The sequence below is a fragment of the Oryctolagus cuniculus genome, chromosome 11, assembly GCF_964237555.1.
Source record: "Oryctolagus cuniculus chromosome 11, mOryCun1.1, whole genome shotgun sequence".
In the NCBI taxonomy this organism is placed as follows: Eukaryota; Metazoa; Chordata; class Mammalia; order Lagomorpha; family Leporidae; genus Oryctolagus; species Oryctolagus cuniculus.
Window position 1 is genome coordinate 3142146 of NC_091442.1, and position 24936 is coordinate 3167081.

At 58.3% G+C, this 24936-nt stretch overlaps 1 protein-coding gene across 2 annotated transcripts in view; it reads right to left on the reverse strand.

Moving 5' to 3' along the window:
* ZNF831 (zinc finger protein 831) overlaps positions 1–24936 on the reverse strand; it is a 93119-nt gene that overhangs the window by 66647 nt on the left and 1536 nt on the right. The window contains exon 1 of one of the 2 annotated variants that reach the window (XM_051835056.2): positions 10944–11496. The exons of the other annotated variant lie outside the window; for it this stretch is intronic. The gene's annotated coding sequence lies outside the window, so the exon portion shown is untranslated. Of the gene's footprint in view, positions 1–10943; positions 11497–24936 lie in introns of those variants that run through there. 2 annotated transcript variants of the gene reach the window in all.

A 24936-nucleotide genomic window follows, 5' to 3' on the forward strand; every position in this document is an offset into this window, starting at 1 on the left:
CTCCCCCTCCCCTCCCCTCCCCCCTCTCCCTCTCCCTTTCCCTCTCCCTCAATTGGAATTCTTCTAGAAAGTGCTCAAGGGACGGGCATTTGGCACCGCACTAAGACACTGCTTGGGATGCTGCATCCCACATGGGAGCGCCTGGTTCGAGCCCCGACTCCTCTGCTTCCTATCCAGGTTCCTGCCAATGCACACACTGGGAGGCAGCAGATGAGGGCTCAGATATGGGTCCCCACCACCCACATGGGGTCCTGGATTGGGTTCTGGACCCTGAACTCCTGGCCGCAGCCTGGCCCAGCTCTGGCTGTGGCAGGCATTTGGGAAGTGAACCCACAGATAGGAGATACCCCCCCCCGCCTTTCAAATAAAATGAAAATAAATTTTAAATGTTTTTTATTTAAAAGAAAAAGCACTCAGAGAAACATGACTGAAACCTTCACTTTGGTAAAAGACATAAACCTACAGATTCAAGAAACTGACCAACAGGATAAACTCAAAGGGGTTCATACCAAACACAGCATAGCCAAATTCCTGAACTATTGAACGCAGTGGGAGAAACAGCTGAATCCTGGAGAAAAAAAATGATTCTCCACAGAGCAGGTTTCAAGGGACGGAAGAAAAGAAATGTTGACCCATATCCTATTGCCCATGAGAACATCCTTCTAGAATGTTCTAGAAGGAGAAATCCAGACTTCTCCAAAGAAAAGAAAACAAAGAGCATCCGTCATCAGCAGCCCCACCTTCAAGGACTTGGCTAAAGGAACTGCTGTGGACAGAAAGGAAAGTAATGAAGAAAGAAACCCGGAACAGCTGGAAGGAGCCAGCGTCAGAAACGCAGGCAAAGCTGACTTCCTTCTGGGCTTCCTGAATTACGTCTGGAGTTGGAAGCAACATTGCTAGCACTGTCCACGGCCAGTTCTAAGTGGGGGCTCATGGCGGGAGGGAGGCGTCTACACCTCACTCTGAGTGTTAGCACTGTCCACGGCCAGTTCTAAGTGGGGGCTCACGGCGGGAGGGAGGCGTCTACACCTCACTCTGAGTGTGGGCACTGTCCACGGCCAGTTCTAAGTAGGGGCTCATGGCGGGAGGGAGGCGTCTACACCTCACTCTGAGTGTGGGCACACAGCACGGGGCAGGCTTCCACACCTCACTCTGTGTGGTATAGCAGTGGCACAGTGGGCAGTGATGAACGTGGCGCCCTATGCCAGGTTGCCCCTCGGCACCATGGGGGACCAGTTCCAGGACGCCCTGAGGACACCACAACGCAGGGCTGCTCCACCCCTGCTACACAGAGCTGTGTTCTGCACGGAGCCACGGGCGTCTCTTGGCATACTCCAGATTACTTGTCATTCCTGTGTGAACAATGGTCATCCTAAAGAAAACGAGTCTTTTAAAAAAAAAGACTTATTTATGTATTACAGAGGCGGAGGCAGAGAGAGAGAGGTCTTCCATCCACTGGTTCACTCCCCAATTGGCTGCAATGGCCAGAGCTGGGCTGATCCGAACCTAGGAGCCAGGAGCTTCTTCCAGGTCTCCCACGTGGGTGCAGGGGCCCAAGGACTTGGCCCGTCTTCTACTGCTTTCTCAGGCTGTATCAGGGAGCTGCATTGGAAGTAGAGCAGCCGGGACTCGAACCCATGCCCATATAGGATGCCAGCACTGCAGGCGGCAACTTCACCTGCTATGCCACAGTGCTGGCCCTGCAGAGTCTGTTTTTACAGATGCAGGGTTTTTTTTCGGGTATTTTGAACTCGGGCTGGGTTGAATCTGTGGAAACGGAGGGCTGACCCGTGATTGGCATGAGGACGCCGGTGGAGTTGCCTGAGCTGCAGGTCACAAATGCGATCCTCCGCCGCGTATGGCCTCGGGCTGAGGACAGTCCGCAACCTTCTAACCAGAGCCCCGGGCAGCCAGCCCACAGCCTGCTAAGGCCAGGGGTCCTCGCAGAGCGGCCCCTCCTACTGCAAGCCCCACTTCTTCCGCTGCACCCAGAGACTCAAAGCCTTCAGGTCCCCGGGTGCCTGGCGGCGGCTTACGCCCACTTCCCCACTGGTGGACACTCTGCCGTCCACCTGCGCTCCTGAGAGCTGACGGCCGTGTGCCCCGCCACTCCAGAAGAGCCAAGTCTGGCCTGACCGGAGCCCTCACCTCCTCTGCTACCTGGTGGTCAAAACTGCAGCTGCCCAAGTTTGCCTTTCCCCAGGCCCTCTCCCTCCGTCAAGGCACCGTAGACAGTAGCTCCTGTCTCAGTTGCCCACTCTGCCAGTGCAGCCCGCTGGGTGGTGTCCATCTCCCGATTGGGTACAGCCAACCTCAGAACTGGGTCTGGGAGTCTCCCCCTAAGACCCCAAAGCTGGGATGTGGGGGCTGGTTTGGTCATGCCCTTGGACTGCAGCCTGAAACTGAGTTCTTGGCCGATGACAAATGCAGCCCCTGTAATGGCATCTCCGTCAATCAAGCTGTCACCTGGGGTCATTTGTGATAAAAAGCCAATGAGAGCATGGGCCTTGGGAGCAGGCACAGCCACCCTTTCTGAGCTGCAAAAACAACGACTGTGAGGGCCACGCGTGGAGGGGGCTTTTTGAGGTCCTGGGGCTCTGACAGACAGAGCGTGACGGGCCCAGGAACGCGAGTCCCGCATGCACCGCTGTCTGAGGATCCGTTTCCTTGAGAGCCCCCGAAAGAGTCGCTCATTCCTTGTCACCGCAAGACTAACGTTGCTGAAAATCAGACGAAAACTTAATGGTGCGGAATTAAAATGGACATTGAATTCGTAGGCTTAGCAATGGCTCGCGTGGAAATGAGGCATTGATCAGGAAGGAGCTGAATGTGGGAATCTCACCGGGCCTGGGGAAACTGACAACGCTGAGGTCGCGTCACCCTGGGCCTCAGTGACGAGGAAGTCCCTGCTTCCCCCTCCAGGGCCCACGAGGACGCGCCTTGCTCTGCCGAGACCTTGTGAGTCCCCCACTCGGGGTAGACGCCTGGACAGAGGATCTGCCCCTTCTCAGTCCACAGCCACCCCCGGCCCCAAGCCCCATCACTGCGTCTACCCTGTAGTGCAGGCAGGGGACGCAGGAGGAGGCAGCTCGCACACGCGTCAGAGGGCCTCACGCTATTAGCAGAGATGGGGAATGTGCGTGGGCAGTGCATTCTAAGGGCGCAGACTGCAGGCCCCAGCAGGCTCCCAGGATGGGACGGGGTAGGTGAGAGGATGCGCCCCAGGCTGGCCCCAGGCTGGCCCCAGGCTGGCGATAACCTGTCTGCAGCCCCACAGCATGGAGACCAGTTGGCTCCTGCTTGCCCCCCCCACAGGACACCCCCAGAGAGCAGCTGCATCCCCACCCATGCAGCCTGCGAGCTCCGAAGACCTCTGTGTCTGGTGCCCACACTCGGGGTGCACACCCATGCCTCCCGCCACAGAGCGCCTGCACCCAGAAACGGTGCCGCAGCCGGCTAGACGGGCTCCGGGGTCCTCCTAGCGAGCGCCACTGCCGCCCAGCGTCCGGTTCAAGCCCCGCCCGGGGGGGGGGGGGGGGACTGAGCTCCTTCCACATCTGCCCGCCTTGCGGAATCCCTGGTCCTCTAGAAGGCCACGTGGGCTCCCTCAGCACAGCGGACAGTGCCTACATTGGGCACCTCTTGTTTGCCCACTGTGTGGCTTCTGCTTCTGCCTGAGCCCAGAAGACCACATCTCCAAGTTGCAGTGAGTGTGTTCTCGGAGCACAGTGGAGTCCAACCAGAAATCAACAAGAGAAAGACACAGGCAAACTGCAAATGCTTGAGAACTAAACAGCACACTTTTTAAATAACCCATGGGTCAAGGGAGAAAGCTCAAGGGTAACCAAAAAATACATGGATGGGGCCAGCGTTGTGGTTGTGGCTGGACAGGCTCAGCTGCCCCTCCCCCGCCCGCTGCAATGCCAATGTCCTATTGGAGTGCAGGCTCGAGCCCCGGCTGCTCCACTTCAGGTCAGCTCCCTAATAATGTGCCTGGGAACGCCGCAGGGGATGGCCCAAGTCCTTGGGCCCATGTGGGAAACCCAGATAGAGTTCCTGGCTTCTGGCTTCATCCTGGGCCGTTTCAGCCATCTGGGGAGTGAACTAGCAGATGGAAGACCTCTATCTGTCTGTCTCTCTACCCCTCCCACTTTGTCATCCAAATAAATAAATACATCTCCCAAAAAAATACACTGATGGGGGCTGCTGTTGTGGTGTAGCAGGTTAAGCCTCTGCCTGTGACACCACAGTGGGTGCCAGTTCGAGTCCCAGCTACTCCACTTCCAATACAGCTCCCTGCTTATGGCCTGGGAAAGCAGCGAACAAGGGTCCAAGTGCTGGGGCCCCTGCATCCACGTGGGAGATCTGGATGAAGCTCCTGGCTTCAGCCTGGCCCAGCCCCAGCTACTGCAGCCCTTTGGGGAGTGAACCAGTGGATAGAAACTCTCTCTCTCTCTCTCTCTCTCTCTGTAACTCTGCCTTTCCAATAAATAAATATTTTAAAAATATACATTGATAATGAAAGTAGATCTCAAAATTTATGAGACACAGTTAAAGCAGTGCCGAGAGGGAAGTCCTCGCACTAGACGTTGACATCAGAAGAGAGAGCTGCGGATCCACTCTCGGCACCTGCCTCAAGCCAGCAAAGCAGAAGCAGAGCAAAGCAACGCGGAGAGGAAGGAATCGATGCAGATGAGGGGGAAGTCAGTCACAGCGAAACACGGGGATAACAGAGAACGAAGAGAGAGCTTGCTCGGACAGGATTAATAAAAATCAACCTGAGAATCTCTACAAAGGCTCCCAGGGAGCGGTGGGAATGCCCACACCCAGATCAGAGTCCCTGGGTTCAAGGCCCGTGCGTGTCCCAGCACCACTTCCTGCTGATGAGCACCCTGGCAGGACGCAGGTGGTGAGTCAAGTGGCTGGAGCCTGGCACCCACCTGGGCACGGGGCTGAGTCCCTGGCCCTTACTTCCACCTGACCCCGAGCCTCGGCCACTGCAGGCTGGTGGTAGGCCAGCGGGGGGGAACCTGCATCTGCCTGCCTGCCTCCCTGCTCCATAAACAAAGACATTTTTTCAAAAGTGCTGACAAAGAAAACAAGGAAAAAGACACAGATTGTCAGTCTCGGGGATGAAACTGGGGCTCTACCACCACGTGCCCTAAGACACCAAAAGGACCCCTAGGACAGCACGCGACCCAGGGTAATTGGATAAATTCGACGAAGTGGACTGCTTCCTCAAAAGGCGCAGACTCCCACGTCCACCTCGTCCCAGCGGGCTCGCAGGAGAGCGTTGTAACCGTCAGAGACTGAACAAGGTCCCGAGCGAGGAGCCTCCGGGTCCCGAACCTGACAAGCCACCCCAGATGGTAAAGGGGGGTTAGTGCCAGCTCCTCACAAGCTCTTCCAGACCCCGGAAGAGGAGGTAATCGCCTCCCAGGGAACTTTACAAACCTAGGTGCCCGCCCCCAAAACCAGACACAGTGTGGAAAACGGCAGCTCCACATCCCCATCCCGGGGATACAGACACAAACCCTTTCTCAAAATGCCAAGGCCAGCGCCGCGGCTCAATAGGCTAATCTTCCGCCTGCGGCGCCGGCACCCCAGGTTCTAGTCCCAGTTGCTCCTCTTTCTGTCCAGCTCTCTGCTGTGGCCCAGGAAGGCAGTGGAGGATGGCCCAAGTGCTTGGGCCCTGCACCCGCATGGGAGACCAGGAGAAGCACCTGGCTCCTGGCTTCAGATCAGCGCGGTGCACCGGCCGCAGCGGCCATTGAGGGTGAACCAATGGAAAAGGAAGACCTTTCTCTCTGTCTCTCTCACTGTCCACTCTGCCTGTCAAAAAAAAAAAATGCCCACAAATAAAACTGCGCTCCAAGAGGAGTCGGACACCCCGACCGAGGGTTCCGGGGATCCACTCAGTGTCACCCCCACCCCGACGGGAAGAAACCACTCAGCCATAACAATCGCTGTGGGAAAAGACTGGCAAAGCCTGACTCCCAGTCTTAACACTTCTCCGGAGGACAGAAATAGAGGGGGAATCTTGTCGCCCAGATCAGGGGCATCTACGAAACCCCGAAGCCGACCTCCCTAACACAGAAAACTCAAACGGTTCCCCTGCGACCAGGCACAAGAGGAAAATGCCCACGCCCCCGGCTCTGCGTCACCACATCGTCGCGAGCAAACATAAAATCCACACGGAGAAAGGAGGGTGCCCCTACCGCAGACGATTCGAGCGTCTACACAGAAAGTCCCCTGGAATCAGCATCAGCAACAAAGTCTCAGGTTAGTTCCACAAGGGCTCGGGGTTCAAGGTCACACACACAGAAGTCAAGAGTATGTCTCCATTCTAGCTGTGAATAACTGGAGACCAAAATTTCAAATGCAATGCCGTTCATACACAATACTCCCTCAAACTCCAAAAGACTGAGAATTCAGTCCAACAAAAATGCTGAACACTTATAAAACGCTGCTGGGAGACGTCGGAGGAAACCGAAATCCCACAAGGACACGCTGCGAGCGTGGACCGGAAGACTCCAGAGAGTAAAACTGTACAGATTAATGCCATCCCCGTCAAAATCCCAGGGAAGTTTTTTTTTTTTTTTGATTATTTTATTTTTGACAGACAGAGTGGACAGTGAGAGAGAGAGACAGAGAGAAAGGTCGTCCTTTTCCGTTGGTTCACCCCACAATGGCCACTGCGGCCTGTGCACCGCGCTGATCCGAAGCCAGGAGCCAGGTGCTTCCTCCTGGTCTCCCATGGGGTGCAGGGCCCAAGCACTTGGGCCATCCTCCCCTGCACTCCCGGGCCACAGCAGAGAGCTGGACAGAAAGAGGAGCGACTGGGACAGAACTGGCGCCCCAACTGGGACTAGAACCCAGGGTGTGGCGCCGCAGGCGGAGGATTAGCCTAGCGAGCCGTGGCACCGGCCCCAGGGAGGTTTTTTTGGGGCAGAGACAAAATTATTCTAAGACTCATATAGAAAGGAAAAAGAACTAGAAGACCTCCACTAATCTTGATGCGGGATGATAAAGTGAGAAGAAGCGGGCTGCCTGATTTGAAGATGTGTCATACAGCCACGGTAATCACAACGCATTGTCAGAGGCACAGCCACGTGGGTCCACAGAACAGAATAATAATGAAAAAGAAACAGAAATACACCTGCACCAATTCATCCAACTCAGTTTTGATAAAGGTTCAAAGCAATTGAGTAGAGAAAGAAAGGCCTTTTGGTCAGTGTCTTCCACAGGCCACAGAAAACAAAGAAAAAACCTCAACCTAAACTTCACACCATGCCCTTACAAAAATTAACCCAAGAGGCAGAAGAGGCGTCCATGGGAAATGTAAAACCACAGGGCTTTGGGAAGAAAGAGGAGGAAATTTTTAGAATCTGAGGCATAGGAAAGAGTGTCAAGGCTTACCACAAAAACCAGGAGCCATAAAAGGAAAAAATTAATTATAAATTTTTGCTCCATGAAAACCCCTGCTCATAACACCAGCGTAAAAGCACTGGCCACAGACCTGCAGAGAATGTCTGCAAGCAACAGGCGCACGACCTAGAACAACGGAGAGGAAGCTGACCTCAGCCGTAGGATGCAGGCAGGCGTTAGGCAGCCGGCAAGATGCCACTTCCCACTTCAGAGCACCTGGTTCGAATCCCAGTTCTCCCTCCCATCCAGCCCTCTGCTAATGTGCACCCTGGGCGGCAGCCAGTGGTGGCTCAAGGAATCCAGTCCCTGACACCCACGTGGGACACGAGATTGGGTTCCAGGTTCCTGGCTTTGACCTGGCCCAGATCCAGCTGTTGTGGACATTTGAGGAGTAAACCCATAGAAGGAAGACTCTCTCTCTCTCTCATAAATAAAAATTTTTAAAAATATTTTTATAGTTTTTTTTTTAATTTTTATTTATTTGACAGAGTTATAAACAGTGAGAGAGAGAGAGAGAGAAAGGTCTTCCTTCCGTTGGTTCACCCCCCAAATGGCCGCCATGGCTGGTGCTGCACCGATCTGAAGCCAGGAGCCAGGTGCGTCTTCCTGGTCTCCCACACAGGTGCAGGTGCCCAAGCACTTGGGCCATCCTCCACTGCCTTCCCGAGCCACAGCAGAGAGCTGGACTGGAAGAGGAGCAACCGGGACTAGAACTGGTGCCCATATGGGATGCTGGTGCCACAGGTGGAGGATTAACCAAGTGAGCCATGGTGCCGGCCCCTAAAAATATTTTTTAAATTTTATTTTTTTATTTGAGAGGCAGAGTTATAGTCAGAGAGAGGGAGAGAAATAGAAAGAGGTCTTCCATCCACTCCCCAAATGTCCAAATGGCCACAATGGCTGGAGCTGGGCCAATCCGAAGCCAGGGTCCAGGAGCTTCTTCCGGTCTCCCAAGTGGGTGCAGGGGTCCAAGCACCTGGACCATCTTCCACCGCCTTCCCAGCCATAGCAGGGACTAGATTGGAAGTGGAGCAGCCAAGACTCGAACCGGTGCCCATATGCGATGCCGGCGCTGGAAGCAGAGGTTTACCTTCTACACCACAGCGCGGCCGCAAAATAAAAATTTTAAAATCCAACGGTACCCAATTGGAAAACGAGCAAAAAACATGAGACTTACTCCCTGACGCAGACATGGAGACAACAAATAAGTATGGGGGAGGCCTCAGCATTTTCAGCCACCAAGAAAATGCAAATGAAACCACAGTGAGATTTCACTGCACCCTTACCAGAATGGCAACAATAAAAACTAGCAAGACACCAAGTGCTGGCCAGGGTGTGGAGACGCTGCAGACACGCAGGTGCACGTAAGACGAGGCACAGCTTCTCCAGAGAAGAGCCTGGCCGTTGCTTTGAAACAAACAAGCAACAAATTAAAGCCAGCAGCTGTACAGAGGACCCAGCCACCGGCCTTCCGGGCGTTCATCCCGAGACGCGAAGACCTGGTCACACAGAAGCTTGGACACCGATACGCCTGGCACCTTTCCCTGTAGCAGCTAAAGCCTGGAATCGGCCGAGTGCTTAAAGCCGCCATGGCACATCCATATACCGGAGTACTACACGGCAATAAAAATGAACACGCCGCATACCACGAGGCGCGCGGAGCAAACTCCAGAGAGCGGTGTGATGCCACGAGAAAAGCAGCACCCTCAAGGCTACACGATTCCGCTCATAGAACCTTCTCCAGGTGGCCAGCGCAGGACCCGAGAGCAGATCAGTGGCTGTTGGGTGTAAGGGCTGGCAGGGAAGGGGGGAGCAGGGGGCGGGGAGCATGGCTACGGGGTATCCACGTGGCGGGGCAATGGACGTGGTCCCCAGTCTTGACCCCATCACGGTCAAGACCTGCCCTGTGATTGGCAGGATGTTGGCAGGGGGAAGTGGGGGAGGGACCGGGCAGCTGCAGGTGAGCCCGCGATGGTCTCAAAACAGAAAGGCTGGTTTATAAAAATAACACGTAAAGAAGAATCAAACCCAAACAAGAACAACGGTCCCCAGACGAGCCAGCGTGACTGCATGCGGCGTCTGCAGTTTACCTAGAACCCCGGCCCCAGCCGTGAGCGCCACACCACCTATAACTTGTGTTCCCTGCTCCCTTGCATGCCAAGGCGGCGTCTCCTCGCCACCCAAGTGGATGAAGAGAGCGCCATGACAAGGGAGGGAGCCCACAGGGCAGCTGGAGGCCTGGGAGGCCTCCAACCTGCGCCCAGGGAGCTCTGCTGCGAGTGCTGAGTGCTACCCCACTCCACCCCCAGGAGCTCTGCCAGCGCCGGGGGCCGGGGTGGCCTCGCAGGCGACAGCTGTGTGTGCACCTCCTCTCCCGGGCTCCTCCACCTCTCGAGTGGGGCTCAAGCCCCCGTGTTCAGAGGCCAGGCCGAGCAGGCAGGTGTGAGTGCGTGGACACAGGGGCCTCTCTGTGTGCCTGGGTTTCTGGTGCCCTTAACCAAACCCAGGCCAAAGGACCTCCCTGTGCAGGCTCAGATCTCCAGGGTAAGTTCTCGCCCCGGGGCTGGTTGGTGAGCTCATTTCCCCAGGGAGCCTCAGCTTGTCTCCGGGTCCCACCACTAACCGCCCCTCGGAGCCCCTCCCCCAGCTGGGGAGGCCCATCTTCCCACGGGGGCTCCCGGGGGCCACGGCCCCCAACCATGTGCTCTCGACACCAGCTGCCCCTGGCCCCGCTGCACGCCTGCTCTGGGCTGGGGCAAGAGTGGGAGGATGGTGGAGACGCACGCTATTTTCAAGGGGCCCTGACGTTTGCTCTGTTTTTTCCAGCAGGCCAAGGTTGTTTCTCTATTTCGGTAGATAACATCTCTGGTTTCATTCTTACAGAAAGATTTGCTACGGGAAAGCAGAGGTGCCTCACCTCCCAGAACGGGGCTCCGGGGGCTTATCTGAGACCCTGCCCGCTCTCAGCTATTTTGGATACTGGGAAGCGGAGTGTGTGTGTAAATAGTCTGTTGGCCCTCGTAAATCTCGCTGAAAAATGCACCCTTTGGGTGGCTGATCAGGACCGCCATAAATAGCCTTTCTCCCAAATACCTTGATATGCAGATTAGCCCGCATCTGTGCGCGCATCAGCCGCCCCTCAGCCATTATAATGGACATTTCCAGCCACTCCTTGGTTTAGTTAGGTGCATTGTTGGGGGAGCAAAACAGTTCACAATCAATAAATCTCCTTATCAATGTTTTTATGCTTAGTAGAACAAGGGTTACAGACCCCGTTTCTGAAAACCACTAGGAATAGCAATATATATTTTTGACAAATGCAGCCAGTAGTGTTAAGCCCACAAGAGAATTACTGACCGGGGTCAGGCTCAGTTGCACACAGCATTTCTTCCTAACTGCCTGCTTGAGGACAAATATATCATCGAGAACGACTAGAGCAGCCTCACCCAGGGGAAGGAGCCCGTTGATTAAAAAAGAACCACGTCCTCAGTCTGCGGCGTGCGCAGGTCACGTACCTTCATGGAGAGAGGGGGCTTCCAGCCAGGGCTGCTCGGGTTCAAGCCCGGGCCTGGCCCTGAGAAGACAGCCACAGGTCCATCCGGAAGGACAGGACGGCCACACTGAGGCAGGCGCGCAGGGCCCGCCCGCCACTCCCTGGAGGGGCTTCCCGCGCTTTGCAAGACCTGTGCAAGACTTCGGGGAGATGTCCTAGTGTCCTCCACCAGGTCCTGCTCGGCAGGTGGACCTCAGAGGACAGAGCAGGGATGTGCAGCCTTTGAAGACACAGCGAGAGAGGGCGGCGTCCTCCCGGGCTGGCTGCGGAGCCAAGTCCACGGTGAACAGAGCCGAGCACCGTGTCGAGAGACCTGGAGGAGCTCGGCTGGAGATGAAACTTGGTCTGGCTCAGAAATAGGAAGTAAACTATTTTCTATACATTACTTAACGTCACAGCAGCAACCCTTAGAAAACAGGAAGAGAGAGAAGCAGAGAGAGAGAAAGAAAACCCAGAAGCACGGCTCAGGTCTTTAGCAATCGTGATTATTGATCTAACGACTCACAGAGGCGACTGCCCGGAAGCGTAGGTGTGCATTAACGATCAGATTGTTCGGGGCGGGGAGGGGGGGTCATGCTCCTGCACAGGGGGCTGGAGCAAGCATTTGCAAGGCCTCCCCCGCGTCACCCCAGTGTTTCCTGGGATCACAGCAGGAGACCCGGCCAGTGGTCTCTGTACTGCTCTCTTCGTTGATGATTTTGACGTTTTGTCTACTGTGCACTTGTTTGCATTCCTTTTTTGTTTAAAAAAGATTGTATGGAAATGTTGTCTTGATGACCGCATTTTTGATGGCCCTCAGATTTTGCCCCGGGGCAGGGTTTGACTGCATCCCCAGCCCTCCTAGTCTCATCAACCCTGCTGGCTCTGACTGTGGAACGACCAAAGGAGCACGGGGGGTCCGGGGGAGGTGGTCACTCCTTAACCCTCTTTAGAAGACGCGGCACTCTACAAGGCACGGTCTGAGGCCAACAGAGGGTCCTGAGACCCAAATACGAGGAAGGAGGAGGAGACGGCTTTGGGAGAGAGACTCGGCACAACAGGCGCTGAACGGGCTGCGGAGAGAGCAGCCGCGCGTTGGCTCCGCGGGGCTGAGCCTCCTGGAGCCGGGTGCTCCCTGGCTCCTCTGTGACGTCAGTCATGACCGCTGCCTCCTGCTCGGCTGGATCCGGCTGGGGTCAGCTCCACCTGGCAGGACGAGCCGGGCACTGGATTTGCACGTTTCCACTTCCTGCACACCCAGCACCAGGCAGCGGCGCACGCAGGCTGTGCAGGAGGCCACAGGAGTGTGCAGTTGAGAACAGGAAAGAACTCATCGATGCCGTGAATCCAGCTGCACCCCACCCCCGGGGCTTCCCCACAACCCAGCAGCCTAGCTCGGGGGTCTGCCCCGGCTCTGGCACCCGTGCCCAATTTCCAGACACCTACACCTCTGCCATTCGTGAGGGCTGTGAGTGCCACCCAAGGCCACGCCAGACCCGACACAAAGTGCCAGGGGAGTTCAGGGAAGAGGGTGAGGGGAAGCCTTCCTGAGCGGAGCAGGGTGGGGTGCATTAGAGTTTGATGGACAGAACAGCAGGCAGCACACAGGGGAGGCCTAGGAATGACCCAGAAGCCTCGTGGATCCTTTGCTGTCCTGGAAGGGGCGAGGGCAGCTGGGCAGCGGTGGCCGTGGGCAGGAGGGAGGAGGGAGGAGGCTGAGGCGCTGCTGGGAGCTGCTGGCAGGGCCCAGGATGGGGGAGAACCTGACAGCCCAGGAGCTGCCTGTCTCGGGCCCAAGAGACTCGAGCAGAGAGGGGCGGCTGGGCTCCTAAGCTGCAGCCACGCCCACCCCTCTCACTCCGGCCTTGCACTCCCCCTTGTCCCCCAGCGTTATAGTCCGAATGCAAGCTCTTTCGTTCTTTAACGATTTTTATTTAGTTGAAAGGCAGAGAGACAGAGACAGACAGACAGATCTTCCACCCGCTGGTTCACTCCCCAGATGCCCACCAACAGCAGGTGCTGGGCCAGACGGAAGCCGGGAGCTGGGAATTCAGTTCCGATCTCCCTTGCAGGTGGCAGGGACTTGAGTACTTGAGCCGTCACTGGCTGCCTCCCAGGTGTGGCTCAGCGGGAAGCTGGAGTGCGAAGTGGAGCCAGGACTGGAGCCCAGGCATCTGACACGGGACGCGGGTGTCCCAATGCAGTGTCTTAACGACCACACAAAGTCCCCGCCCTGAAGGCACATGACTGGACATTAATAAAGTACAAAATACACTCCATAAAACAAACACCTTTGGCGTTGATTTAATTAAGAATAAAAATAGCGGCTGACTCATGGATAAACAAAATGTGCTACCTCCTCAGAACGCAGTAGCATCAGCGATGAGAGGGAGCCGAGTTCTGATGCCCGGTGCAGCGGAGGTGAGCCTTGAAAACGTGACGGTAGGACAAAGACGGGGGACACACGGGGCCGTGCCCCCTAGAGTCCACTCGCATGCAATGTCTAAAATAGATAGTCTGGAGGGACGGGGAAGAGCGCAAACTGCGGAGTCAGGAGAGGAAGGAAATCCTGGAGAGACGGCTCCAGGGGCTGGGGTTTCTCTTTTTTTTTTTTTTTTTTTTTTGACAGGCAGAGTGGACAGTGAGAGAGAGAGACAGAGAGAAAGGTCTTCCTTTGCCGTTGGTTCACCCTCCAATGGCCGCCGCGGCCGGCGCGCTGCGGCCGGCGCACCGCGCTGATCCGATGGCAGGAGCCAGGAGCCAGGTGCTTTTCCTGGTCTCCCATGGGGTGCAGGGCCCAAGCACCTGGGCCATCCTCCACTGCACTCCCTGGCCACAGCAGAGAGCTGGCCTGGAAGAGGGGCAACCGGGACAGAATCCAGCACCCCGACCGGGACTAGAACCCGGTGTGCCGGCGCCGCTAGGCGGAGGATTAGCCTAGTGAGCCGCGGCGCCAGCCTCTTTGGGGGTGTCGACAGAGTTTGGGAATGAGCTCATGTCATTGTTGCCCAGCTCTGCGATGCACTGAGAACTCTGAACTGTGCACTTTAAACGTGGTGTGCGGGGCGTGCCTCCGGCCACCCAGCATCCCACATCAGAGCCTGGCTCGCGTCCTGGACGCTGTTTCCAGCCCAGCTGCCCAGCTTCCTGCTGGTGCAGGGAGGCAGCAGAGGTGGCTTGAGTACTTGGGTCCCTGCCACCCACGCGGAAGACCGATGGAGCTCCTGGCTTCAGCCTGGCCTGGTCCTGACCGTTCCAGGCATTCAGGGAGTGACCCAGCAGACGGAAGGTGTCCATGGAGACAGAGACAGAGATGAGAGATACCAAGAGATTGCTCTGCCTTGCAAATAGTGTATAAAATAAAATCTGTTACAAGGGTGACTGGTAGTCTAGGAGTTATACTTCCATACAGTAAAAAGTGAGACCCCCCCCCCAATTTCTCCCAGCTCCTCGCTGTGGTTGCACTCTGCAGAGTGAGCCGAGCATGTGGTGGTGTCACCAAAGAAAAAGCCAAAGAGTTTCCCAAGATTTAACTTGCTTCCGTGGGCCTTCATTTCCCAAGGAAACAAACAAGAAAGACAGGTCCCTCACTTGCCAAGAGCAAGGCCCATCTGGCAAATCGCAGCCCGCACGGCTGTTCTTGGAAGCAAGATTATCCCAGGCAGCTAAAAGGAAAAACCGGCAAGCCCGGAGAAGCCCTCCGAGGCCCATGGGTCCATGGGAGACACAGGTAGCACAGCCACGTGCTCAGGGCCAAAGCCGCACTGGCCTCACCCTGTGGGACATGCGTTCCTTCTAGAAGCTTCCGCCAGGAGGAACAGAAGGATCTGTGCCTTCGGGATTCTGTCCCCAAATGTGCAATCACATGGCAGAAAGCCCCCAGGGAGGGGGCTGCAAACAGCAACCCAGGCAGAGCCACCTGGCTTGCCCAGGGCTGAGAGTGGGGTTGAGCAGGGGGGCGGCGACCCAGGCCTGCAGGGCCTCAGCTATGGGGCTCCTGAACACACGCGCTAGGCACCTGATGCGTCAGATCCACAGCGGCCGAGTCACAGGCCAGGGCCTCTCCCGGGCTCAGCCCTCTTGCTGCCGACCTTTCCCTCCCCAGAGCACCCTGTGTGTTAGCCCCATGGAGCACAGCGCCCGAGAACCAAGACCGGGCAGGACAGGTGGTCGCCCGCGGCGCTGCGGGCTCTCCAGCGAGGGGCGCGCCGCAGCAGGTGTGCGCTCCGGAGCATGCGCGCCCCGTCTTGTGGCGCCGGCGCTGCTGGCTGGAGTGCCCGGCTGCCCATGCGCACCCCAGCACCCCGCACCGCCCGGCACGAAGAGGACCCTAGGTCCCTATCCGGGGACCACGATGCCCCAGTGCTTCCTGGCCCTGCGTGGGGCGACTCGCAGGAGTAAGCCAGGTGCAGCCACATGTGGGCCCCTCTCGGGGGCTCAGCAGCCCCCTGCCCTGGGGACACACGGGGCCCCTTCCTGCCCCCCGCACGGCTCTCTGCTTGCCAGAGGTTCACGACCCTCGTGCTCGCGTGATGGAAAAGCGGCGGTCCCTGCGAGCGCCTTCCGGAAGCAGCCCGGCGCAGATGCGGCAGCGCGCTGACGGCGGCTGTTCTCGGCTGCGTGCCTGCAGGAAAGTACCTCTCCTGAAGTGCAATTGGACGTGCGCCCCATGCAATTATCTGTCTGCACGTACTCGGGGGCACTTAAATGATGTTTTTATTTAAAGCACGATGCATCCAGCCAGTTTTTGATTATCCATGGTAATGGGGGTCAAGGATCAGCTGAATAATTGAAATGGAAACTTTATTCCCACAGAGAGCCTCTCTCCCCTCCACCTCCTTCCTTCCTTCCTTCCGTAGCTCCCGGCCCGGGAGAGGGGCGCTGTTGGATTGTGGAAGGGTGCTGGGCCGGGTCTTTGTGACCGACTCGCTGGGGGCCCAAAGCAAGCGCCAACCCCCCGGGGCCCATGAGGGAGAGGACCAAGGCGCCACCACCTGCCTTCTCCCAGCCCTGCCGCCTTCCGAGTTTATCTTCAACCCCTGTCTTCACAGGACCCCCTCTCAGTTCATTCACCCCAGGCTACGCCCCAGCTGGTGTGATAATAATACACTTTTTGCAACATCCATTCGAATAACTCCATGATTACTGAACTTTGCACTTTTTTTTTTTCAGAAGAGGATACATCAAAAGGTACCCCCAGGGCCCGCGCTGTGGTGTAGCGGGTTAAGCCGCAGCCTGTGACGCTGGCAGCCCATCCAGGCATGGTTTTGAGACTCAGCTGCTGCTTTTCCTGTTCGGCTCTCTGCTGTGGCCTGGGGAAGCAGTGGGAGACGGCCCAAGTGCTTGGGCCCCTGCACCTGCGTGGGAGACGCAGAAGCTCCTGGCTCCCGGCTCCCGTTTGGCCCAGCTCCGTGGCCATTTGGGAAGTGACCCAGTGGATGACAGATCTCCATCTCTCTCCCTCTGCCTCTCTCCCTCTCTCTCTGTCTGTCTCTCTCTGTCTCTTCCTCTGTGTAACTCCCAGCCTGCTGGATGTGAGGACAGGAGAACGTTCGTGGTGGGATGCGCACAGAAGCCAGGCTTAGGGAGAGGGCAGGTGCCCGTGTGGGTGCTTCGTCATCCGTCACACCTGGGGGGCTGCCGCAGGCCGGGCTCAGCGGGCGCAAAGAGGTGAGGATTGTTGTGCTGACCTGCGGCTTTTCCATAAACCTTGAGTGACTCTGAAAGTCACAAGTTTATTAAAAAGAAACCAAAACAAACAAAAAGTCCCTCTTAAGGTTAAAGAAAGAAGGTAAAAAGTGCAAAGGAAAATACAGAAATACCCGCCGCCCCCCCCCCCCCCCGAGGTTTGCCTGCCTGCCTGGGGAATGGCGGCGACTGCATGGCACGGCTGCAGTTTTTCCGATGCGTTGAGCAATGGACCTGGGCTGACTTCGAGTTGGTTTCTCAGCCCCACTCGGGGAGAGAGCAGAGAGGGACACTTGGGTCACCCTCACTGGTCGCTCAGTGGGCACAGAGCGGGCAGAGCTTTGCCAAGACCGTGTCCTTCTGGGGCCAGCACTGTGGCGTAGCAGGTTAAAACAACACCTACAGTGCCAGCATCCTATATTGATGCCGGCTTGAGTCCTGGCTGCCCCACTTCCGATCCAACTCTGCTCTGGCCTAGGAGAGCAGTAGAAGAGGGCCCAAGTGCTTGGCCCCTGCACCCACATGGGAGACCGGAAGCTCCTGGCTCCTGGTTTCGGATCAGACCAGCCTTGGCTATTGCAGCCATTTGGGAAGTGAACCAGAGGATGGAAGACCTCTCTCTCTGTAACTCTGCCTTTCAAATAAATAAATAAATCTTTAAAAAGACGGTGTCCTTCTGACCCACAGGGCAGCCTCCCCAGACTGTCCCCACCTCCCCCGCTCTGACCACCACTGCCTGGTCCCTCTCCCTGTGCGGCAGGTGCTGTCAGGGAAACCAGCACCCCCAGGCCGCTTTCTGGACCGGCGCCATGGGGCCGGCTTCCTCCCCATGCGCTCAGAGCCAGCATTCTCCTGGAGCCAGTGCTTCTGCAGCTGGGTGGCCCGAACCCCCGCTGAGTGACAGCGCCTGAGTGACAGCAGGAAAGCCCGCGCGGAGCAAGGCCTTGCAGCCCCTGGACACTGCATCCGGGTCTCCGAACACAGCTGCCGGCCGTTCACTCAGAGCAGCAGAAGGAAATGGCTGGGGGCACTGGGGCCATCTTGCTGGTGTCGCCCACTGTGTTTGAAGATTAATTTTTCTCAGACCCAGAAGAAAATCTGGTTCCCCTCGTCCAACCCCAAAAGTTCCTCTTGTAAGGAGTTTGTTTTCTTAGTTGAGAAAGAGAGAGTCAGAGGGAGGAGTTCACCCATCCAGAAGGGGAACAAAATGGCGGGGCCAGGACCCGGCCACACCCGCCACTCGGGGGCTGGCTCGTCAGGGGCTGTGGGATGTATTTACAAAAACAATATGTTGAAGCATTTCAATAAACAGATTAAAACACAGATTTGTGTGCTGGCCCCTGCCAGCCGCCTCTCCACGCCAGGAATACTTTTGTCCTTGTGAAACCGAACACGGACGGTGCCTCCAGCCCCAGCTCAGCCTCACAGCCCTGGCCCTGACCCTGGTCCTCCCCACATCTTCGCTTTTGCCTTCCTCGGGGGCCTCTGCCGTCTCCCGCTGGCCTGGTCTCCCAGCGTCTGTCCCTGGTGCGTGTTCTCACTGTGCACACCCTCGACCCTCTGCGGAAGCAGGCGGAGCCCAGGTGAGAAGCTCCCGGATGGGCCCCCAAGGCCGGGGTTCGAATCTCATCCCCACTCCTCGACGCAGCCCCAGCTCCCGAGGTCTCGCCGCTTCCTTGGTCTTTTTCTTAAACCACTCTGCTGAGGTATTTATTCAGCCCTAAGAAGGAAATCCCACCTTTGCAAGGGCGAGGATGGGCCTTGGAGGACATTGCGCTTACAACTGAGACAAGGGAGCCAGACACAGAAGGACGCCCACTGCCCGGCCGCCCCGCCCCGGGAAGCCGCTCTAGGAGCAGAGCAGACGGCGGCTCCCGGGGCTCGGGGGAGGTGAGCGTCCGGGGGTCCTGAGTTCTCCTTACACGAGAGGACGCGGTGGAGACCCCTCGGCAGTGGGCAGCAACGCACTGCACACCCACAGGGGGTCTCCCCAGCTCGAGGGTCCTGCTGCCCTGTGCCCATTCCCCACCACTGCAGGCCTGGGGACAGCGTGTTTCAGTGACAGCTGCAGAGCGGCGGCCTCTCCCGGGACCCTGCCCTCCCTGGAGCTGCAGACGGAAACTCTTTTCCCAGCACCCGGCAAGTGCTTGGGGAGCAGCTGACAACCGAAGCCCCTGCAGCACTGGGACAGCAAAGGCGGCTGCGGCTCAGCCAAAGAAAGAGCCCGGCCGTGTGACGTGGCCGGCACGTCACTGCCTCCGAGACCGCGTCGGCCAGAGCCTGCTCCCGCCCTGTCCTTGACCTGCTGGGCTTCAGCTGGATGGGCCCCCACCCTCTCACCCTTCCTAGGGCGAGCTGATAGGGTGGCCCTGGGGACAGTCAAATGCGTCCTCCCAGCCTCGCAATCAGGTCTTGGCCACGGAGGCCTGGGCTGTCCGGGCAACGTCCAGCACAATTAAGCCTTGTGCGCCTTGGCGCTCGCCCCCCCCCTCCCCCGAACATCAGCTTCCTGCCAAGCCTCCTGCTCCCCGAGGATCCACCCCCTGAGGAGGCCCCAGCCCAGGGAGGAGGACCAAGCAGAAACCAGGCGCTGACCTTCAGCAAAGTCAGGCGGTGGGGCTCCGGCACGCTTCCCATCTTGTGGACTCCTTCCTGCTCCCTTTGGGTCCAGCCCCGCGGGACCTGGCTCAGACGGAGGCCACTCAGAGCCTCAGGGCTGGGAGCCAACACACATGGTCTCTGAAGCAGGAGCAGTAGGGAGCCAAGTGGGACAATGAGGTCAGGAACCAGGGCTTTGAGGGACGCCGTGTGCGTGGTGAGTGGAGGATGGCGGCGGTAGCCATCAGGTTGAACACACCACAGCCGGCGCAGGCTCGGGCACCTGCTCTACCCTGGTCACTTGCAAAGCCATTCTCCACCGTCATCACGGGGGTGGGGGTGGGGTTGCCAACACAGCGTTACATCCGTGCATCCCCGCTCTGGTTAAGGCGCTGGCCCTGCTGCCTGGAGACATGGAGATGGCCATGGTTGTGAGGCCCACGTGCACCAGCCCCGCCCGCCTTCCCAGGTCCTTTCCCAGGCTCACTGCTGGTTGCCTGCAGCTCCGCCGCACACTGGCCATCCAGCTCCTTAAACTCCTACCCACGGCAGGGTCCCCAAGGAGCCGGGCGCAAGGCCTGAAATGTGCTCCCCACGCCTCACTGCCTCCGACCGAGCCTTCAGCTCAGCGTCTGCTCCCTGATCAGGTCAGATTCCAGTTGGAGCAAGCAAGAAGGCGTGTGATCCCTTACCTACTGACGCGACCTCCACGGAGCCATTTCCACCTGTCAGCCAGCTCTGAGCCCATGGCCAGGCAGGGATGGAGGGAGGGTGGACAGAGGGATGGGCGGTAGATGGGCGCAGGGATGGAGGGAGGGTGGACAGAGGGATGGGCGGTAGATGGGCGCAGGGATGGAGGGAGGGTGGACAGAGGGATGGGCGGTAGATGGGCGCAGGGATGGAGGGAACTCCAATCAAACTGAACGTCCCGTGGATTCTCCGGCACACGTCGCCTGTGCTGTTCCCTCCACCTGCAAGCCCCTTTCTTCCCGTGGTCTACACACCCGACAGCTACCCACCCACCAAGGTAACCCCCAAATCCCTCTTCCTCAACAAAGGCCTCCAGGAATGGCCCAGGTGGAAGTGACGCCTCGCCTCCACCCTGAGCGTCCTCGGGGACACTTCTTCGGTGGTCTTCACCCGTCTCGTGCCGAGGTGGAGTTAGCTCGGGCCACGGGGGAGTGCTGTACCTTGTTGTATTACTGTCGCCCTTATAGCCCCTCAGACACTACCTGATCCACAGCAATGACTTCTAATCACTCGCATTGATGGGGCCGGGCGGCCACAGGCCAGCGAAGCCCATGGGCTGGGCTGAGGGACAGCACTGTTCCGGCACAAGCTGTCTAGGAGATGAGAAAAGGGGGTGATGGTGGCGCAGCAGCTTGCCCCAGGCCGGTCAGCCAGCGACCAGGACGAGCTGACCCCTGACCTGCGTGCTCAACCATTGAAGAGAGCCCTCACCTCCTCGCATACTGCCAGAGGGAGGAGCCAGCAGCCACCCCCATGAGCGCTCCCCGGCCTCTGCCTCCACATCCCCCAACACAAGGGCTTCTGTTGGCACCAACAGTCGGAGGCCAAGCCGACGAACTCCAAGAGCACAAATCCAAAACACCGTTAGTAAAACCACAAATCTCCGTAAAGGACTTTCCAGAATCATGCTCCCCACCAGGAGATCCAGCCCTGGGTCCTGGGGTCTCCTGCTACCCTTGCTAACCCAGCTGTGGTCCACCCCATTGGCCACAGAGCACGGGCGCTCACTGGGGCTCAGGGTCCTACTGTTTGTGGGACGCTTCCCTGTCCTGAGCCACAATGCACTCGCCTGTCCAGCGGGGGCTTCCACAGCCCCTGGCACCCGGGAGAATCAGGTGCCAGGTGCTGGCCAGGGCCGGGTAAGTAAGGGCTAAGGGCCATGTCACTGTGACTCCTTGGCGTCTTCTCCCAGGTCTCAAGTCTGCAGGCATCCGAGCAGGAGGCTGCCCAGAGAAGGGGGGGGATGCCAATTTTCAAGGGAGGTTATCCCAGGAGCCAGGAGCCGTGTGGCTTGCTGGGAATACACAGATCCTGGTGGCAGGTCACGCACACATCAACACGCCCCACCGCCTCACGCATCCACCTCCGCACAGCCCCTCACGTCCTCAGCCACGCCCAGCGAGTGAACACGTGTGTGCACGCGCCCCAGCCCACGTGCATGGGGAACATGGGCCGCCCAGGGGCCCACAGCGATTTGCCCAGTACCCCTGCCCCTGACGGCTGTGGGCTGTGCTCCTGGGTCTCCCATGCAGGTAGGTGAGCCTGCCAAGCGGGCCGAGTGTATTTGCATATGATTTGCATGTGTTGACAAGGCCGTTCCCATCTCTGCGCAGAGCGCTTCCAAGCTAACCTGTTATTACTGTTCCTCCGAAGCTCACGCTCACCCACCCACTGCTGCGAGTACTATGCGCAGACAGGCCAGGCGTTGACGGAGCTTTCTCCTCCTGTGGGGCGGGGGGGGCAGCCCCACGGGGAATGCCACGCACCTCACGTGCCAGCGCGGGCCTGGGGCTGGGGGCGGCTGCGCTGAGGGGCAGAAGTCAAGTTTGGACCTGACAACGTCTTCAGCCTCGCGGTGGGCTCCTGGCTGCCTTGACTTAAAAAAGTGGAGAACCAGGGGCTGGCCTTGTGGTGCAGCAGGTAAAGCCGCTACCTGCAGCGCCGGCATCCCATAGGGGCGCTGGTTCAAATCCCAGCTGCTGCACTTCAGACCCAGCTCCCTGTTAATGGCCTGGGAAAGCAGTGTAAGATGGGAGTCTCCCCTGCACCCATGTGGGAGACCCGGAGGAAGCTCCTGGCTCCTGGCTTCTGATCGGCCCCGCTCCAGTGGTTGTGGCCATTTGGGGGAGTGAACCAGCCAGTGGAAGACCTCTCTCTCGCTCTCTCTCTGCCCCTCTGTATCACTACCTTTCAAATAAATAAATAAATCTTTTAAAAAGTGGAGGACGGCTGGGTGGGCCTGCATTTCGAAGCAGCCGTGAGTGCTGAGGGTGGCCTGTGTGGACGCTGGGACGTGCTTACGACACAAGAGAGCACGCCGTTTGCCCGAAACTCCAACTTCAGTCGGGCATCCTGTGTTTTCTGTGACAAGCCTACCTGGGCCCCGAGGCCTGCTGGCTTCTATTCTGTTAACATCCTGTTTTCTGGCACCTTTCACCTGAGCGGGGGGATGCAGCCTCTGTTTCCTAAGTGTCCAGCTTCCCAGTCTAGGAGAGGAAGGGAGGCCAGAGGTTGGGCGCGAGGCAAGCTGAGAACTGCTGAGCCGGGCGAGGGAGAGCGCGCGCGAGGGGGCAGAACATGTGTTTCCTAACGGACACATCGGGAGGCTGTGCCCCTGGGTCTCTGCGAGGAGCCCTGGCTGTCACCACGAACGTGAGGCCGCGTTTCCTGTGCTGAAGGCTATGTGTGTTTTCATCAACAGCCTGTTTCTAGGGCTCCTGTCCGGATGCGAGGCCCCTGGCGGGTCACAGAGGAAGAGGCAAGGCAGGCAGGGGGGCCTGTGGGCTGCCCCGTGCTGGGGCTGCAGTGGAGGTCCAGCCCTTGGGGTCCCCCAAAGGGAAGAGCACCCCCAGGCCTTGGCTCAGCTTCCCTGCTCCATGCCAGTCCCCCGAAACCCTGTGCAGTATGACAGTCGGGCCCTGCCAGATTCCTTCCTGGCGCCAGGGGGCCCTGCCTGGGATGCTTAGAGCTCAGACAGATACAAGTTCAAGTCCCAGTTCCCCGAATCATCAGCCTCCATCTCAAAGGCACCAGGCTTGGGCAGCGGGGTGTGGGGTGATGACTCCCAGGAAGGACTCCCCTCCGTGCTCAAGGACTCTGGGCCGAGCACAAGACCCCACGGGGGGCACGCGTGCTGCTGGAGTAGGCGGGGGCTTCAGTCTCGGCACTCGAGGTGCACTTGCGCCTCCTCCAGGAGTGGCCACTTCCTTGAAGACTGAGGGTGTCGGGAAGGAGGGAGGGCGCATCTCATTCCGTAGTGAGATCAATGGTGACGGTATGTGGTGCAAGGCAACCTATCAGTGAAGTAAAATGCATGAGGCTCTGCTTCCTCCCCTGTAAAATGGAGATGAGGAGGGCGTTGGCTGCACGGGGCGAGGATGACCCTGCGTGGTGCAGGTGAGGCCCTTGCTCGGCCCGGCACAGGCCCCAGAAGGCTCTTCCGTCATCAGGACCTTAATTATCCTGGAGTTGCGGCCCAGGGATGAAGACCGCATCCCTGCTCACCACACCTGCGCACGCACAGGGAAATCACAGGCAGCCCAAGGAGTCTGAGGCTGGGCCCACAGGAAACAGGTGGGTTTCCAGGTGATTTCCTAACGCAGCTCCTGGGCGGGTCTCAAACGAGGGTCAAGGGGCTGGAAAGCCACAGCTCGCCTGACCTGCCGCGTGGGCACCCATCCTCTACACCTGTGGCCATCGGTGCGGCCCCCCGGGAGGCACCAGAGACCCTCATCAGCGATGGAGACCTCATCCACTGGCTTCGTCCCTCCGGCTCAGAACACCCCAGCTGCACCTGCTCTTACCAGCCACGCTTGGGTGAGAGAGGCAGCGAGCAGTGCCCGAGGCGTGTGGCTACACTTCGGGCCGGGATTCCTCCCAGACCCCGGGGGCTGAGAGGGGTGGGCTTGGGGCCTCTGAAGCAGGTGTCAGTGTGAGGGGGGGCGGAGCCGCTTGGGCATCGTCCCCTGCAGGTGCTTTCTCGGGAACTTTAGAAACACAGCCGTGGTGCTGTCCCTGGAGAGGCCGAAACCGGACTTTTCCCATGGCCACCAGAGCTCCTCCGAGGGGCCCACTCTGCCGAGGTCCCGCATGGCCATGTCTTGGAGGGACCCACCCTGAGTGATAGATGGACTAATCGAAGACTACAGAGTGGCGCAGAAAGGTGAGGGGTGATTGGCTGGCTCATCTGACTCGGATGGAAGAGCCGTGCCGACTGCTTCCGGAGGGGAAGGAGAGCCTGTGCTAGTTAGGGTGATGGTGGATTCTCACTTCCGTTCTTTCCATCGACCTAAGAGCACCAGCTGACCACCTCCTGGCCTTCCAGCTCTCTCCTCAACCTGAGCTCCCACACGCCCGCATTGAGACGGCTCTTCACACCGACAAACTCGCCTCCGAGGTGGGAACGGCTGTCTCGGGGTAGCGAGCCTCCCACACAGGGGCAGCCAACACCCAGCCTCGCCATCACACCACCAAGGAGCCCCTGCCGAGGTCTGATCCTTTGTCCAACGCCACTGGAAGCGGCTCTGCTCGGTCCATAGCAGCCCTGGTGGGAGACGGGGGTGTCCTCTTCTCTCTTGGGGTGGCAGGCTTGCCCCAAAGACTTCTTTATTGTAATCTATGATCCAACATCTTTTTCCCCCCAATTTCAGCTTGTACAGCCTTTCCTTTTTGAAAAACAAAGCCTAACAATTGCAATTCTCCCGTGGCCAGGGGCCAGGCATCCAAGGGCTGGAGCCAGCAGATCAGCGGATACACCGGAGAGGACAAGGTCAGAGAGCAGAACATCTGGACACGTGTTTGTGTCGGACGCAGACCCCGGTGGACCAGAGAGCGCCCAGACCTGAGCGTGGGCACCGCCAGGCTGAACGCCACCCCACGGCCCCTGCGAACCTGCGCAGGAAACACGCCTGTGACATTAATTAATGCCAGGCAAAATGGAA